This window comes from Narcine bancroftii, chromosome 12, assembly GCF_036971445.1.
Source record: "Narcine bancroftii isolate sNarBan1 chromosome 12, sNarBan1.hap1, whole genome shotgun sequence".
Classification (NCBI taxonomy): domain Eukaryota; kingdom Metazoa; phylum Chordata; class Chondrichthyes; order Torpediniformes; family Narcinidae; genus Narcine; species Narcine bancroftii.
Window position 1 is genome coordinate 35,263,584 of NC_091480.1, and position 16,560 is coordinate 35,280,143.

General features: G+C 44.4%; 1 long non-coding RNA gene across 2 annotated transcripts in view; it reads left to right on the plus strand.

Annotated features, from left to right (window-relative positions):
• The first annotated feature begins 1,261 nt into the window (after positions 1 to 1,261).
• Positions 1,262 to 16,560, plus strand: part of LOC138746746 (uncharacterized) — a 52,056-nt gene continuing 36,757 nt past the window's right edge. For both annotated transcript variants that reach the window (XR_011347094.1, XR_011347095.1), the window contains exons 1-2: positions 1,262 to 1,347; positions 9,695 to 9,810. This is a non-coding gene — a long non-coding RNA (uncharacterized lncRNA). The remainder of the gene's footprint in view (positions 1,348 to 9,694; positions 9,811 to 16,560) is intronic.

Here is a 16,560-nt window from a genome sequence, read left to right on the forward strand (position 1 = left end):
TCCACTTCAGGATTTTGTTGTTTTTAATTTTACCCCGCTCTTTGTTGTGGAACGTGAATGCGACTGCACGTTGGTCAGTCAGCTTACAGGCCGGGTAGTGCCTCCAGTGGTGCACCACCTCAAAGATTGCCTGGGCCTCCTTCTCAATGGAGGAGTGTCAGACCTCAGGGCCATAGAAGAATGCTATGGGTCTTCCCGCTTGGTTGAGGGTGGCTGTAAGGGTGAAATTGGAGGCATCGCTCTCCACCTGGAAAGGGGTGGACTCATCCACGGCGTGCATCATATGTTTGGCAATGTCCCCTTTGATGCAGGTGAAGGCCTTCAGAGCTTTTGCTGAGAGTGGGAAGGATGTAGCTTTTACCAGGGATCGGGCCTTGTTGGCATAAATGGGAACCCACTGTGCATAATTTTTTAAAAACCCAAGGCACCTCTTCAGAGCCTTGAGGCTATGAGGGTCTGACCCAATAACATTGGGTTCCACAACGCAACTGAGAATGACCAGGTATGATGTGCGGAACACGCACTTTGGTCTGTTATAAGTGAAGTTGAGTGCCCTGGTCGCCTGGAGGAATTTCTCCAGGTTTGTATCGTGGCCACAAATGGTCACATTACCCAGGTATGGAAATGTGGCCTTGACCCCGTGCTGGTCTACCATCCCGTCCATTTCCCATTGGACCCCACCCCGAAAAAGACCCTTAGGAAGTGGTAGAGGTGACCATCTGCCTCAAATGCGGTACACTAATGGTCCTCCGGGTGGATGGCGAGCTGGTGATATGCCAATTTTAAATCAATGGTAGAGAACGCCCAGTATTGGGCAATGTGGTTCACCATGTTAGCAATGCGGGGGAGGGGGTACACATCCAACTGTTTAACTGTAATCAACAACCATGCGGAGTTATTCACTGTTTTTGACCACCATGACTTGGACCCTCCAGAGGCTTAGTTCTATGATCCCCTCAGCCAGAAGCCATTGCACCTCTGACTTGATAAATGCGCTCTTCCCCCTGCACCGCGTCGAATGAACCAAAGACTTGTTAGCTCAAACCAAGGATTCAATCAACAAAAGACTGGAGCGTAGTACATCGAGGTCGACCAGTCCAGACTGACCTGGGTCTGGTTAGGAGCATCCCTTTATGACCTGCCAGTGGGCGTGGCTATGGCTCTCAGCCAATCATTACTACTATAAGCAAATATATGGAAATATACATTGTTGATAGTATCCTGTCACAACCCCTGTTCTGTATCTCCTGCTTTTGATGGTAATCAGCTTGCAGTCGGGGGTGAGGTTAGTGAACAGGGAAAGGGACAGTACCTGAGGGTGGATAGCCCTCAGGTCGAGCGTTGAAGGTGGGTTGCGATTGGTCATGTGTGGAGGGGAGGGCAGATAATTTAAAAATTGGTGGTTGCGGACAGTTAGGGGAGGATGGGGCCCGTCAAGTTCCAAAGTAACGCTCTGGAAGTCCCGCCCCAGGATTACCAGCGTGCAGAGCTGGGGCATGACCAACAGTTTAAAATTGTCATAACTAGTGCCCCATACAGTTAGTGATACTGTGCAGTAGCCCAGAGTCTCAGCCGACTGCAATCAGGATACCAGGGTTATTTTGCAACTGGATGGACTCACCATGAGTGAACAGTCCCGCACCACGTCGGGGTGCACAGAACTCTCGGTGCTGCTGCTATCAAACAGGTCGTTAGTGGGATGTCCATTTACTTCAACCTCCATCATCGAACGAGTGAGTTGGTGAGGGCTGTGCTGATCAAGAGTGATGGAAGCCAGTACCCAGTCCTAGTCAGAGTTGCTATCGGTAATGGACCGGTAAGATGGCTGCTTCCATGACATGCACATGGAGCTGTTGTTCGGAGGCACAATTGACGGTGGCATACTTTAGCATAGCGCCCTTTCTTCCCACACCCTGAACACAATGCCAGGCACCATTTCTGGGGGCGCTTCGGTTGACCACAGTAGTAGCACTTAGGATGCTCAATAGTGACAGCAGTGAAATCAAGATGCATCTGTGCTGTGGTGGAGTAGGAACCCAAGATGGCGGCACCTGTGTTCCCCATGAGGTGGCCATGTGGTCAGATGCGAATGAGTCAGAGTTACGGAGGGCTACGTCCAGTGTTTTGGAAACCTTGATGGCCTTCTCCAAGGTTAGTAGCCATTGGCGGATGTAGTCTGAGTGGATGCCCACTATGCAGGCATCCTGGATGAGCTCATCTGAGTAGAGTTCACAACTTTACAACTGCATACGCTCCTGAGTTCGCGCAGGGCCCGAATGTATTCTTCAAGGGACTCACCGGGCCATTGCTTGCGCATAACTAGAAGGTGCCTGGCATAGAGCCTGTTAGCCTTGGGGCTGTACCTGCTTTGGAGTTTACTCATGGCCTCGTTGAACCTCGAGCAGCCTCTGATGAAGGCGTAAGCCCGGTGGCCGACCCCTGCTTGCAGCAAGCATAGTTTGTCGTCGTCGGTATTCAACACTTGAGCCCTGGCGTACAAGATGTCATTGAAGCAGATAAGCCAGAGCTCGAATTGGTCTGGGGCGTCAGGTGTTTTCGGATCCGTATCTAGTTTGTCCGGCTTTAGCAGCTTGTCCAATGCAAAAATAAAATGTATGGGATTAAAATTGATACACTATCAATAATAGCAAAAGGCTGGAATTTCAGGAACACAGGCTTCTAATGCCATAAGAGTTGGACCATGCTCCATTTCTGGCCCGATCCCAGGACTTTTACTGAGGGAGAGACTTGGCGTAATCACCTTTGTTAGGGGATCCGGGGGTGGAGTCACCGAGGGAAGGTGGGCCAGCCATACATATACACAGTGCCAATAACCTAGTAACAGTGGTGCATCCCCACAGAGACCAAGGGTGAGATGAAGAGAGAGTCATTAACTTCTTTCTTTTGTAAACAAGCTGAGGAGTGTATCAAGAATAACATACAAGAGACTGATAGTATTAACAGTGAAAGTGACAAAAGCTGTGTTTCGCTTGCCTCGAGTTCAAATTTTCTAACCGGGCCCAAATGCAGTTCTGAAAGTAATGGTGCTTTGAAGCCAGGCCTGTGTTCCCGTTCACTGAAGAAATGTGAAAGAAAAAGAAGGAAACTTATCCCTGGTTACATTTCAAGAATGATAAGCATGGGTGTAAAGTATGTGCAAACATAAGCAATCTGACACTTTTCACCTCTAAGGGTTTGATGCTGTCGAATGAATGGCAGCTGAACCAAGGATCCTATTAAGGAGCCGGGGCTTGAAGTCTCTCAGAGAGAAAAAAGATTGTTGACCACAAACTGTGAAAAGCTCATGCTGCAGCTCAATGTGTTGAAAATCGAGCTAGTGAAGATGCTCTTGGAAAAGTATGTCACACCATGAATGCTTCGTATCAAAAGGCAACTTGTTCAGTGTTTCGTTCTGCATGTTATTTAGCTCAGAATGACAGACCACACTCTGATCACTTTGGCTTACTGGAACTTTGAAACAAAAATGATATTGACATTGGAATGGGACTGCATTCCTGCTCGAGTGCTACAGAGATAATTAATCACATAGCCATTAATATGAAAAAGAAAAATTGCCAACGTATCAAGCAGATAAATGGCAAAATGTCTGTACCGTAATCAATGAGCCTGAGTATTAAGACCCGCCCTCTAATAGTTTATTTCAAATGTGTTTTTAGTTTTATGTTTTTAGATCTAATTTAGCTGCCTGATCAGAAAGTTGCAGCTATTGCTAACTGAACTTGAACTGTCTCAATAACCACGGGTTTGATGATTCTTACTTCAAACAGAACCTTGTAGCATTTGCGAGCGATGGGGTGAGCGTGATGCTTGGGGTCAAATCTGGTGTTGCTACAATTCTCAGGGAACATTACCCTGATGTGATCATTTGGCACTGTCTTAATCGCAGATTAGAACTTGCAGTAGGTGATTCGGTGAGGCAAGTTCATAGAGTTCATCATTTTCATTCATTTATGGTCAAATTGTACTCTGTTGACAGTAGATCATCTCTGAATCAAAAGGAATTGTCTGAACGTGCCTCTCAACCAGAACAGCAAATTTGCAAAATAGTCCGTGTTCTGGGCCCTAGGTGGGTAGCTAGCTCAATCTGAACAGTTTATGAAGCACTGGGTTTTCATCTTGAAAAAGCAATGAAGGATGAAACAAGATCTGGGAGACAGAAAAACCTATGAAGAGACTCTCTTCAGAACATTTTCAATTGGGCTCAGCTTTAATGCATGACACGTTGCCGACAGTTTTACCGACAGAGTGTTTGCAGGAATGCACTACTAAGATTGTTTATGCAGACAAATTGATTCAACGGAGCATAAGATCACTGCATGGGCTGAAAGAGCAACCTGGTACAAATACTCTAGAAGCTCAATAGGGGAATAGGGGAAGTTTGGAGAAATTACCTAGGCAAGCATCAACAAAATTGTCTCCATTAATTATCTATAGTTTCTTAATAGTCTTATAAACAATTTGCAGCAACGTATGTTCGGGACAACATCCTTGAAAGGTTCTCAAACTTCTGAACCTCAAATTAGGTCTAAATCCCTGCTAAATGAAACGTGTGTCCTTGATAAAGGCGACTGGTCTGCTGAAATACCACCTAATCATGGAGAAGCTGCACTAAGAGGTTGAAGCTTTCTTCCTCCTCTGTAATAAATGCCTTCAGAGATTATGTGGAGGATCGTGGACACCGCATCCCCCAAGATTTATGCCCATTACTGAGCTGTTCACAAGTTATTCCTCTTAATACCGCTGGATGTGAGAGGGGATTCAGTCACGTGAACCTGATAATAACAACCACACATTCAAGAATTCTCATAAATCATTTATCAGCACTTCTATTTGTTAAACTACATGGACCTCCTCTCGTTCAGTGGAATCCTGAGCCGTCTGCTACATCGTAACTGCAGCCCCACAGATCGGCAGATGTTCCCGAAAGCATACTGCGCTTGACCCTTTGTGGAAAAGATGGTGGAACTTCTCATTGGTGGCATTTGGTAAGTAGGTAATTAGTTTTAAATACACGATTGGCATCTTTTTCTTGTTGATAATTACATTTTATGATAACTAGTGAGTGGAACCATCCAATACTTAATCCTATTATTAAATTATACAGCTCTCATGGCGGCCCCCAAGGCCAGGTCTCGTGAGACTTCCTTGGTGCTGCTTTTGGTGAGCTCCAGCACCTAAAGTATTAGCACTGCACCCCTGACTCTGACCCCTGAGGGCCAGCTCAAAGAAGTCTCCAGATGCTAATTAATCCCCAGACGAACTGCAGCTCTATAAGACAGAGACATCATGCATGTACAGGGCAAGTTTGAACTGAATGACGGATTGAAAAGTATCATTGTTACCCATCTTATGCCAACATTCTTCTTGATGGATTCAGCAAAGCATCCTATGCAGCACACTAACAAGACAGGGGAGTGTGTGCAACATCACCTGACTCCAGACTTGATGGGGAAGTTCAATGTTTTGCTTCTATTGATTTGATCTGCACTTTTCAAGTTTGTGTCAGGCAGTTAGATCCAATTGCTGATTCCCTTCTCAAAGACCATTTTGGAAAGCACAATCGTCATGTATGTATGCAACAGCCTATCAAGGGTCTTAGTCTGGACCAAGATGAACAGGTAAGTGTCAATCCTCAAGTTTCATATGAGGGTAATGGTATCCCTGATCAGTGCAAATCTGTCAGTATTTTCTTGCCAGGTACGACACAAGTTTGGATCAGATGGATCACCTGTCCCTGAACAGATGTGATCCAATGGGCAATGACTTTGTACAAGATCTTGTAATCCACATTCAACAGTCATCAATCTTGACATCCACCCTTTTGCTGCTTCTTACAGATGAGGGTGTCGATAATCATCCTCATAGATTCTGACATTCAGCCAACCAGAAGCATAGTGCAGTACACTTCCAGGAGGTCCAGGCCCTTCCACTCCCACAGAACTGAGTACATCTTGGCCACAATGGCTTTGCTTCCAGGAGTGTTATTCATCCACAGGTTACAAATGGTGTCTGTCAGATCTGCAGGGTCAATGGAAGTCCCACACTCCCTCATTTGCTGTCATTTAAGACCTCTGTGATAGAGGATAGAAAGTATCAAGAAGGTGTCCTATCTGAGAATTTCCAGTCATACAGATGAGCATTTGTGGATCTTCTGTGAGGATGACACTGAGCCAAAGGCTGTGGATCATAGAACTCAGATGGTGAACCATTTGGAAGAAGCAGCACATGGAACAGACTTTGAATAGGAAAATCATCTTGGAGCATCCTGAGGTAAAGGGCAAAACTTATTGGCTCTTCATTTGCTGGAGTTCCTCTGACACATCCTTCATGACTGCAAAAAGAAAAGGTTGATGTCCTTGATGTTCATAGTAGAAATACTGTCTGGTTCACCCGAGAAATCATACATTGAAGTGCTCTCATGGGCTATATGCTCCTCCCCATCCCTCTTCCCCCAGCCCTTTCAGTCAGCAGGCATCTGCCTACTCTTTACTCATACCTTGAAGAAGGGCTTGGGGCTGAAATATTGGTTAAATATCTTTACCTCCTATGCACACTGCGAGACCTGCTGAGTTCCGTCAGCATTTCTGTGCTTTTACTATTTTCATTTTGAGCTGTGGGTGGGAGGCTCGATCCTGGAAGAATGAAGTAACAGCCAGGGTTCTCACGAGGGACTCCATTACGTGACGTCTTGGGAAGTGTGAAAGGCTGAAAAGATCATTTGGCTGGACATTGACAAATATCATCAGAACTTTAGTTTGGCCACTTTCCAAGTTCTTAACCCATACCAATCTATCAATTGAATTGTAGTTACATTGGCAGCTGCCCTCATCTCTGAGGCAGAAGGCCAGGAGTTCAATACTCATTCAAGAGTCCTAACTGCAAAATCTAGGAAGGTAATCCTGGGCAGCGCTGACAAAGTCCTATATTGTTTAGATGCTGATTAATTTTCTTAAGCCTTTAAAGCAAGCTGAAAAGCTCCCTCAGGTGGCTTTTTCCCAGTTCTTCAAAGAGCATAAGGTCTCTCTGTAGTAAATTTTATCGGTCAACCATAGTGTAAGTGCCAACATTAAATTCAGATATAAAGCATGGTAACAGGACATCTCGGCCCACGAGCCCATGCCGTCCAATTACACCAAATTAACTTTCAACCCCCGGTATGTTTCGAATGGTGGGAGGAAACCAGAGCCCTCAAAGAAATCCCGCGCAGACACGGGGAGAACATACAAACTCCTTACAGACAGCACGGGATTCAAACCCAAGTCTTGATCATTGGTGCTGTAATGGCATTGTGCTAACCATTATGTCAACCATATCGTCCATATCACAATGGGCTCTTACTCTGCACACATTGGCGGCCATGTTACTTACATTGCAACAGTAGCCACATTTAATTAACTGCAGTGAGACTTCTGTGTTGAATTCGAGGATCTATATCTTTATCACTAGAAAAGAAAATCAAACAACACACAAAGTTCTGGAGGAACCCAGCAGGTCAGGCAACATCCATTGAAAGAAATCAACAATCTATCACTCTCCATGGATGTTGCCTGACCTGCCGGGTTCCTCCAGAACTTTGATTTTTGTTCCAGTTTCAACATTTGCAGACTTTTTATTTTGGGGGTTAAATCAAATTTCCTTGTCCCCTCTTTGTAGAGAATTCTCTGGAAAAAAGCAACATAGTCATCAGAACTCCAGAAAAATTAAGAGTGGAAAGGGTTCGAAAGAACTAACATCTCCACTGAGGGCAGAGCACTGACATAACAGTAACTCACTACAGAAAGATATCAATAAGATAGAAAGAGTGCAGAGCAGATTTACTAGGATGTTATCCGGTCTTCAGGAACTGAATTACAGAGAAAGGTTAAACAGGTTAGGACTTTATTGCCTGGAGCAGAGAAGAATGAGGGGAGATTTGATAGACGTATTTAAAATTATGGGAGGAAAGACAGAGTAACTGAAGATAGGCTTTTTCCACTGAGGGTAGGTGAGATACAAACCTGAGGACATGAGTTAAGAGTGAAGAGAGAAAAGTTTAGGGGGAATAGGAGGGGGAACTTCTTCACACAGAGAGTGGTGGGAGTGTGTTTCGAGCTGCCAGCTCGAACTCTGACAGTTAGTGGTACAGGCTAAAGATAATGGCTACACTTTACCTAAAACATCTGACCAGAGGAAATAGCACCTCACCCAATTTATATGTTTGAGGGGCAGCAAAAACTTTACTATTGTGGAATGAATTGGTAGAAAAGGTAGAACTGAGATTGTCAGTACAATGTGGAAGCTAATGCCATGTGCAGGGAACGCGCAGTGAAGCCACAGCATTGAGTTGAATGCAGAGGAAGGACCACGCATAAATCCTGGGTTTGGGTAGGGGAGGATGAAGGAATGAGAGGTATTAGGGTAAAAAGGAAGGGAATACTCATGCTGCTGGGCTAAGGGTAAGTAAGGATAGGGCACAGTCTGACGCCATGGAAATAAAACACAGTGGTAATCCTGCCTGGCCCACAGGAAAAATAATCTAAGGGGTATAAGCGAGGTCATGTATGTACTCTGAATATATATCTGAAATTTGAAATCTCCATGAGAATGGGTAACAGTCCGTCTCAGTGAGGATACGGTAACAGTCTGCCTCAGTGAGGATGGGTAATAGTCTGTATCAGTGAGGATAGGGTACAGTCCATCTCAGGGAGGATACGGTACAGTCTGTCTCAGAGAGGATATGGTTCAGTCCGGCTTGGTGAGGATACAGTACAGTCTGTCTCAGAGCAGATACAGTGCAGTCTGGCTCAGTGAGGATACAGTACAGTCCGTCTCAGAGAGGATATGGTACAGTCAGGCTCAGTGAGGATATGGTACAGTCTGGCTCAGTGAGGATAGGGTGCAGTCTGGCTCAGTGAGAATACAGTACAGTCTGTCTCAGTGAGGATGGGTAACAGTCTGTTTTAGTGAGGATACGGTACAGTCCTTCTCAGTGAGGATGGGGTACAGTCTGTCTCAGTGAGGATACGGTACAATCGGTCTCAGTATGAAAAAGTTATCTTGCTCCAGAGAATGAAGAATCAACACTTTAATGATACCCGCGTGTCTTTCTAGAATAAGGAACTGCAATCTTAAAATTTGGAAGAGAGTGGTCATAGTGGTTTGGCAAGTAGTTCTGCTGCTTCACCATTCCAGTAATCCACGTTTGAATATGATCACAGATACTGTCTATATGGTATTTCCATGCTATTCCTGTGATCAAACACATCACAAAGACCAGATGTTTGTTAGGTTAATTAGCTATTGGAAATTGCTCCAGTGTAGTTGATTGTCGGGAGAAACAGGGTGTTGGGGAAAGGGTGGGAGGGAATAGTTAATAGATAAATGAAATGCACGTATTGTACATCGACAGCTGGTATAGATTCAATAGGCTGAATGGTCCTTGTTTAAGGTGAATGAATATATGAGGATGAACCAAAAAAATGTGAATTAGTACATCATGGCAGGCAGGAGGCCACTTGGCCCATCATTTCTGATCCAGGTCTTTGAACAGCAAACCAGTTAGTCACGTTCTCCCACTCTTTCCCATCTTTGTGTATATTTTGTCCTTCAATTATTTATTCAATCCCCTCTTGGAAATTGCTACAGTTATGTTATTTTCTCAGAAAACTATCAGACAATGCTTTCCTAACTGCAGATGCTGGAAATTGTTGGAGACACTCAACGGGTCAAGCAGCATTGGTGAGGAGAGAAACAGATTGAATGTTTCATCTTGCAAACGAATTGAAAAAGATAAAGAAAACCAAGCCAATTGTAAGTTACAAAAAGGAAAATAAGTGGAGAAAATCCAGAACAGAGTTAAATTAGCCATTGCTACGGTTGGCATAGCATTTAGCGCCATGCTGCTACAACACCAGCGATCAGTGCAGGGTTCGAAAACTACTGTCTGCAAGGTGCTTGTACATTCATTCTCCTGTGTTTGCATGGGTTTTCCCTGAGGGATCTGGTTTCCTCCCACTTTTCGAAGTGTACTGTGGCTATAGGTTAAATTGGTTGGTACGGGCTCGTGGGCCAAAATGGCCTGTTACTGTGCTGTAAGTCTAAATTTAAAAATTTTTTTTAAATTTAACTACTGGCATTTTGAGGTGGAAGATTACAGGATCATAAGGGCACACTGGACCTCAAATATCCAGCCAGATAGACACAGAGAAGAAAACTACTGATTATTTGAAACTCAGATCTGGAAAATAGAGAAAGCAGCATGTGACCAGTAACATAAAGGGGCGTGGGTGGAGCGGAGAGACAGAAGGAACTTCTGCGATAGGATTCAGTAATGTCATCAGGCCAGACAGCACACTCTTCAAGGTCCGACGTTAATAAATCTGTTCATTGTTAAACATGTCACGAGGAAGAGATAGAGCAGAAGAAAAGAAAAGATGAGTGCGGGGGGGGGGGGGGGTGGGGGGGTGGTGGTAGATAGAATTAAATCTTGTAGTTCTGTTTGTTTTTCACAGGCAGCTGAAAGGAAGCCATAAATCATTTCTAGTGTACATGATTCAGTTCAGACTTGACGGAGCCACACCACTTGACTTTGTAATGTCATATTTTGAAACAAATGAGCTTAACAATAGTTTGCCTAAAAACTTTGATAATGCTTGACTTCCTGTCATCTTAAATGGTTCTGGACTCGATAATTTCAGACTATGGCCCTTTGCTTTAATTTCGAGGTTCTCCTCCTATTCACATTTCCTCCTAACGGATCATCTTTTTACTGACCATCACTGTACTCTTTTATTTGTACTTTTAACTCTTTGTCAGCTAATTCTCACAAATTAGCCAATATATTCACGCTTTCCCCACCCCCAAGACTTGCCCCTCTTTCTACACAAAACACAGAACATTACAGCTCAGTGCAGGCCCTTCAGCTCACGATGTGGTGCCGACCCATGTAAACCCAGGATAGGCTCTATCAATTACTCCAAAACCGTAGAGTGAGGAACACTTGGCTTTATTACACTTGTAGCTGGCCCGATTCCAAGTGCTTGACTGAGGACAGTGAGAGGGAGGTCGACCTCTATTCCAGGGTCACAAGGGGAGGAGTTACCAGAGAATGAGCCATCAGTGGGGGATGGGCCAGCCTGCCTATTGACAGTCACATATACACATATTTGTATCACCACATTCATCCCCTCTTTTAAAACAAAACTCTGCCGGGTTAAAAGTCCTAGCGGCTCAGCCGCTTGGATGGTCTCCTTTGCCTCTATGACCGGAGCAGTTCCGCTGATGATACAATGGTCAGCTCCTTTGCCAGTCGTGTGTCCTGAGGCTGTGGAGGGAGGGTTGCCTCCGTTGGAGGTGGAGCTTGGTTGTATATGGAGGCAGTCATGGTGGTCAAAGCAGTTAGAGCAGGGACTGAGGTGTATGGCTTGGTGGGTGGGGGTGGGTCGCTGACCTGTACTGAGTCCTTGACAGGGGCAGTATGGGTGTAGGTAGGACCTGGGTTGAATGGGGTGGGGTTGGTAGGGGTCTCCGGCACACACCAGGTCCCGGATGGGGACCATATCCTCATGGCCGTCCCATTACACCACGAAGGTATACTGAGGGTTGACATGTAGGAGTTGCAGCTTTTTCACCAATGGGTCGGACATGATCCCTCGCTTGTTTCCACAGTAGGAGGGGACCCAGGGATGAGAGCAAGGGTGGCAGTGTGGTTCCAGTCACCGACTTCCTGGAGAAGGAAAACATGCATTCATGTGGGGTTGCCTTGGCATAGCAGGGATCAGATATCATGGAGTGCTTCTGGCAGGACTTCCTGCCAATGGGACATTGTCAGACCTTTTGATTTAAGAGCCAGGAGGACAGCTTTCCAAACTGTGGCGTTTTCTCTCTCTACCTGGCCATTCCCCCAGGGGTTGTAGCTTGTCGTCTTAGTAATGGCAATGCCTCTAGCCAACAAGTACTGCCGCAGTTTGACACTCATAAAAGAGGACCCCCGATCACTGTGGATGTAATTCGGGTACCCGAAGAGGGTAAATGTGCTGTGGAACACCTTTATGATGATGTCATGACAGGGGATGGCAAAAGGGAACCTGGAGTACTCATCAATGCGTCCAAGAAATATATGTTCTTGTTGAACAAGGGCAGGGTCGCCTTGAAGTCGATGCTGAGTCATTCAAAGGGGTGAGTGGCCTTTATGACGTGTGACTTGTCAGGCTGGAAGAACTGTGGTTTGCACTCCGCACAGACCTGACTGGGTCCGGTCAATGACCTGGCATCCTCAATGGAGTAGGGAAAATTCTGTGTTTTCATGAAGTGGAACAATCTCGTGATTCCAGGAAGGCAAAGATCATCGTGAAGGGACTGGAAGCAGTAGAGACGGGCGCTGGCGTATGTCCCCTGGGATAGGGCATCTGGGGGTCATTGAGCTTGACTGTTTGGTATAGGATGTCGTAGTTGTAGGTGGAGAGCTCCATTCTCCACCTCAGGATTTTGTCATTTTAGATCATGCGCCGCAAGTTGGTATTAAACATGAAAGCAATGGCTCATTAGTCCTTTAGCAAAATTCCAGAATTTTGGTTTTTTTTAAACTGATCATAATCAAAATTTAAACTTAAATATGGCTTAACCATTCCGTCTACATTTTCAGATGCATACTATCAACAAATCCTGACCTGGTCACTGACGCACGTAAATGAGTGAAAATGGTCAACAAAGATTCGGTGATAAACTATTTCAGAAACTCTGCTGATCATAAACAGCAGTGGAGATTGTTTTCACCCTCAGTTCTATATGGAAATCTAACATCACTCTCTATTGTTATTAACCATGAAATTATTTGATGCTGAACCAAGCCATGAAAGACCTCAACAATGAAGACGCTGTTTACATCCGGTACCGCACGGATGGCAGTCTCTTCAGTCTGAGGCGCCTGCAAGCTCACACCAAGACACAAGAGAAACTTGTCCGTGAACTACTCTTTGCAGACGATGCCGCTTTAGTTGCCCATTCAGAGCCAGCTCTTCAGCGCTTGACGTCCTGTTTTGCGGAAACTGCCAAAATGTTTGGCCTGGAAGTCAGCCTGAAGAAAACGGAGGTCCTCCATCAGCCAGCTCCCCACCATGACTACCAGCCCCCCCACATCTCCATAGGGCACACAAAACTCAAAACGGTCAACCAGTTTACCTATCTCGGCAGCACCATTTCATCGGATGCAAGGATCGACAACGAGATAGACAACAGACTCGCCAAGGCAAATAGCGCCTTTGGAAGACTACACAAAAGAGTCTGGAAAAACAACCAACTGAAAAACCTCACAAAGATAAGCGTATACAGAGCCGTTGTCATACCCACACTCCTGTTCGGCTCCGAATCATGGGTCCTCTACCGGCATCACCTACGGCTCCTAGAACGCTTCCACCAGCGTTGTCTCCACTCCATCCTCAACATCCATTGGAGCGCTTTCATCCCTAACGTCGAAGTACTCAAGATGGCAGAGGTCGACAGCATCGAGTCCACGCTGCTAAAGATCCAGCTGCGCTGGGTGGGTCACGTCTCCAGAATGGAGGACCATCGCCTTCCCAAGATCGTGTTATATGGCAAGCTCTCCACTGGCCACCGTGACAGAGGTGCACCAAAGAAAAGGTACAAGGACTGCCTAAAGAAATCTCTTGGTGCCTGCCACATTGAGGCTGATATCGCCTCAAACCGTGCATCTTGGCGCCTCACAGTTTGGCGGGCAGCAACCTCCTTTAAAGAAGACCGCAGAGCCCACCTCACTGACAAAAGGCAAAGGAGGAAAAACCCAACACCCAACCCCAACCAACCAATTTTCCCCTGCAACCGCTGCAACCGTGTCTGCCTGTCCCGCATCGGACTTGTCAGCCACAAACGAGCCTGCAGCTGACGTGGACATTTACCCCCTCCGTAAATCTTCGTCCGCGAAGCCAAGCCAAAGAAGATTTGGATTCTTTCCCACTATTATATCAATTCCAAGGACTCTTCCAATTGCAATAATTAAAATGATGAGATTAACACTGTCACCAGTAGGACATTTCAAGGCAGTAAAACGTTGTTATCTACATCTAAAAAAATTCCACCATCCACCGAACTAAATCCCTACTCTTCCAGAACAATTTGCACCCGGAATCATTTAGCAAAACGTGAGGGAGCAAAGAACTGGCCTGTGAAAGAGAAATAAAAGCGGCAGAAAGGAAAACTAGGAAGATGACAAAAATAGTTTTTTTTAAATCTTAATAAGAGAATGCAAATGTAGTCCACTTTAACTGTTTCCCTTCTAGTCCAGAGGGGGTGATTGATAATCTCTTTATCACCAGATTTAGAATCAGAATTTATTGTCATGAGCAAATCACGAATTTCATTGATTTGCGGCAGCGTCATAGAGCAAACATTTATAATATAGCCTTCCTACAATGTTCAAATAAAAAAATTAAAATAATAGTGCATGAAAAATCAGGCCATTTATCATCTAGGAATCTGATGTGGCAGTGGGGAAGAAGCTGTCCTTGTGCCGCTGAGTGCTCGTCTTTAGGCTCCTGTACCTTTTTTCCCGAGGGTAGCAGAGTGAAGAGGGCATGGCCTGGGTGGTGGGGGTCCTTGAGGATAGGGGCTGCTTTCTTAATACACCGTCTCATCTAGATGTCCTCGGTGGAGTGAAGTCTGGTGCCTGTGATGTCGCAGGCTGAGTTAACATCAATATTCAAGTTTTTAATTTAATTTAATAAGCAAAATTACATTTCTAAAACCATTGTGAAGAGTGAGCGGTGATTTATATTGTCCAAAGCAAACAATGGAATAATTGGAGCAATTCAACAGAAAGTTCAAAAATTCAAAATATATTTTGCATTTTTCTAACCCCTGATTTGCATATTAGCAAACTGAATACTCCATTGACGATAAGAAACAATCTGACCCAATAACTTTAATGTGTGCATTTTATTTTGTGACAGGAAACAAAAAAAGTAATTGATCATGGTTTCTGCATAATAAAGGTATTGGGAAAGTGAATTTGACATCCTTCCAACATTTGCATATTTTTCATCTGAGATGGGAGCAAAAGTCTTGCCTTTGGTTCCCTCCACTCCTTTCCCTACAATTTTTAAAAATCTCCTAACTTCCCCCCTCCCACTTTCTGATGAAAGGTTATCAATATTAAATCTGTTTTCCTCATTACCACAGCTGCCTAACTTGCTAAGTTAAGGATAAGTCCAGAGATTTCTGTTCTTTCGTTCAGATTTCCAGACCTGCAACATTTTGCTTTGGGGACCATCTCCCCCTGATCTGGAAATGAGTTCTCCTGAAACATCCTTCAAACTCCCATCTGTCAGAAATCAGTTAAAATAGACTCTCCTCCTCAATGATGCCATGTTGACTTCTGAAGAATCTTCATAAACCAGAAACCAGGAAATATTTTAAATTAATTTCTTAAGTCGTGTGCAGGATTGATGAGGATAAAAATAAGTAGTTTTTTAAAAGCATTTCTGGCTCATTATGTTTTGTGATTTGTATGTGTTCATTGCAAAATCATACATGATATTATTTATTTTTAGGACCAGATAGTTGTTTAAGCACTGATCATCAATTACGATTAAGACTTCGTATAAACTTTACATAAGATGACATAAGAATTGAAAGGGACTAGTTCCAAATAAAACTTGCCGTGTCATTTTCTCAGAGTCAACACAAGGTGATGCAGCGGGTATAAGTGCAACTGTTCCACAGCTCCAGCATCTGGGTTCAGACCTGTCCTCTGTTACTGTCTGTCTGGAGTTTACACAGACCCCTGGGGCTGGTTGGGTTTCGCCTCATTGCTCTGGATTTTCTCCCACGAATGTTCTAGTTAATTGCCTATTGGAAATTATCCCAAGGGTCTGTAGGTGGAGGAAATGGATGAAATCACAAGTGAGGGAGTGGGATTGATGGAATTGCTCGGAGAGCTGACATGAATTCAATGGACTGATTAGCCTTCTTCTTTGAAGGAATGATAATGCCCATAGTGTATCATTATTACTGAAAAATCCAAATTATTTTATTTTACTTTCAGTTACTTATGGAACATGCTTAAAAATATAATTGGTGAATTAAATAGCTGGACCCAATTATGGTGACAATTAAACTATTATCCTAAAATCAAAGAACATGAAACACAGCACAGTACAAGCCCTTTGGTCTGCAGATTTGAGCTGGCGTAATAACCGACTCTAACAACTGCCTAGAATTTCCCTTCTGCATAACTCTCCATTTTTCTCAGATCTTTGTACCTATCTAAGTCTCTTAAAAAATAAACAATTGCACCTGCCTTAAAGGTTCATTAACATTTTCTAGGGAAGGACATCTGACAAAAATGTGCTGCCCTCTGAACCAACACTGAAGTACAAGGGCAATAAGGGATGGGCAATAAATGTCAGCCAGGGCAGTGACGTTCAGATCTAGTGAATGTGCAAATAGATAATTCACTGGCAACAGCTTTGGCAGAGTGCTTGGCAGTAAAATTAGACTTGGATAGAAGTGTAAAAAAGATGATAGAAATCAATTTGCTTTTTATGT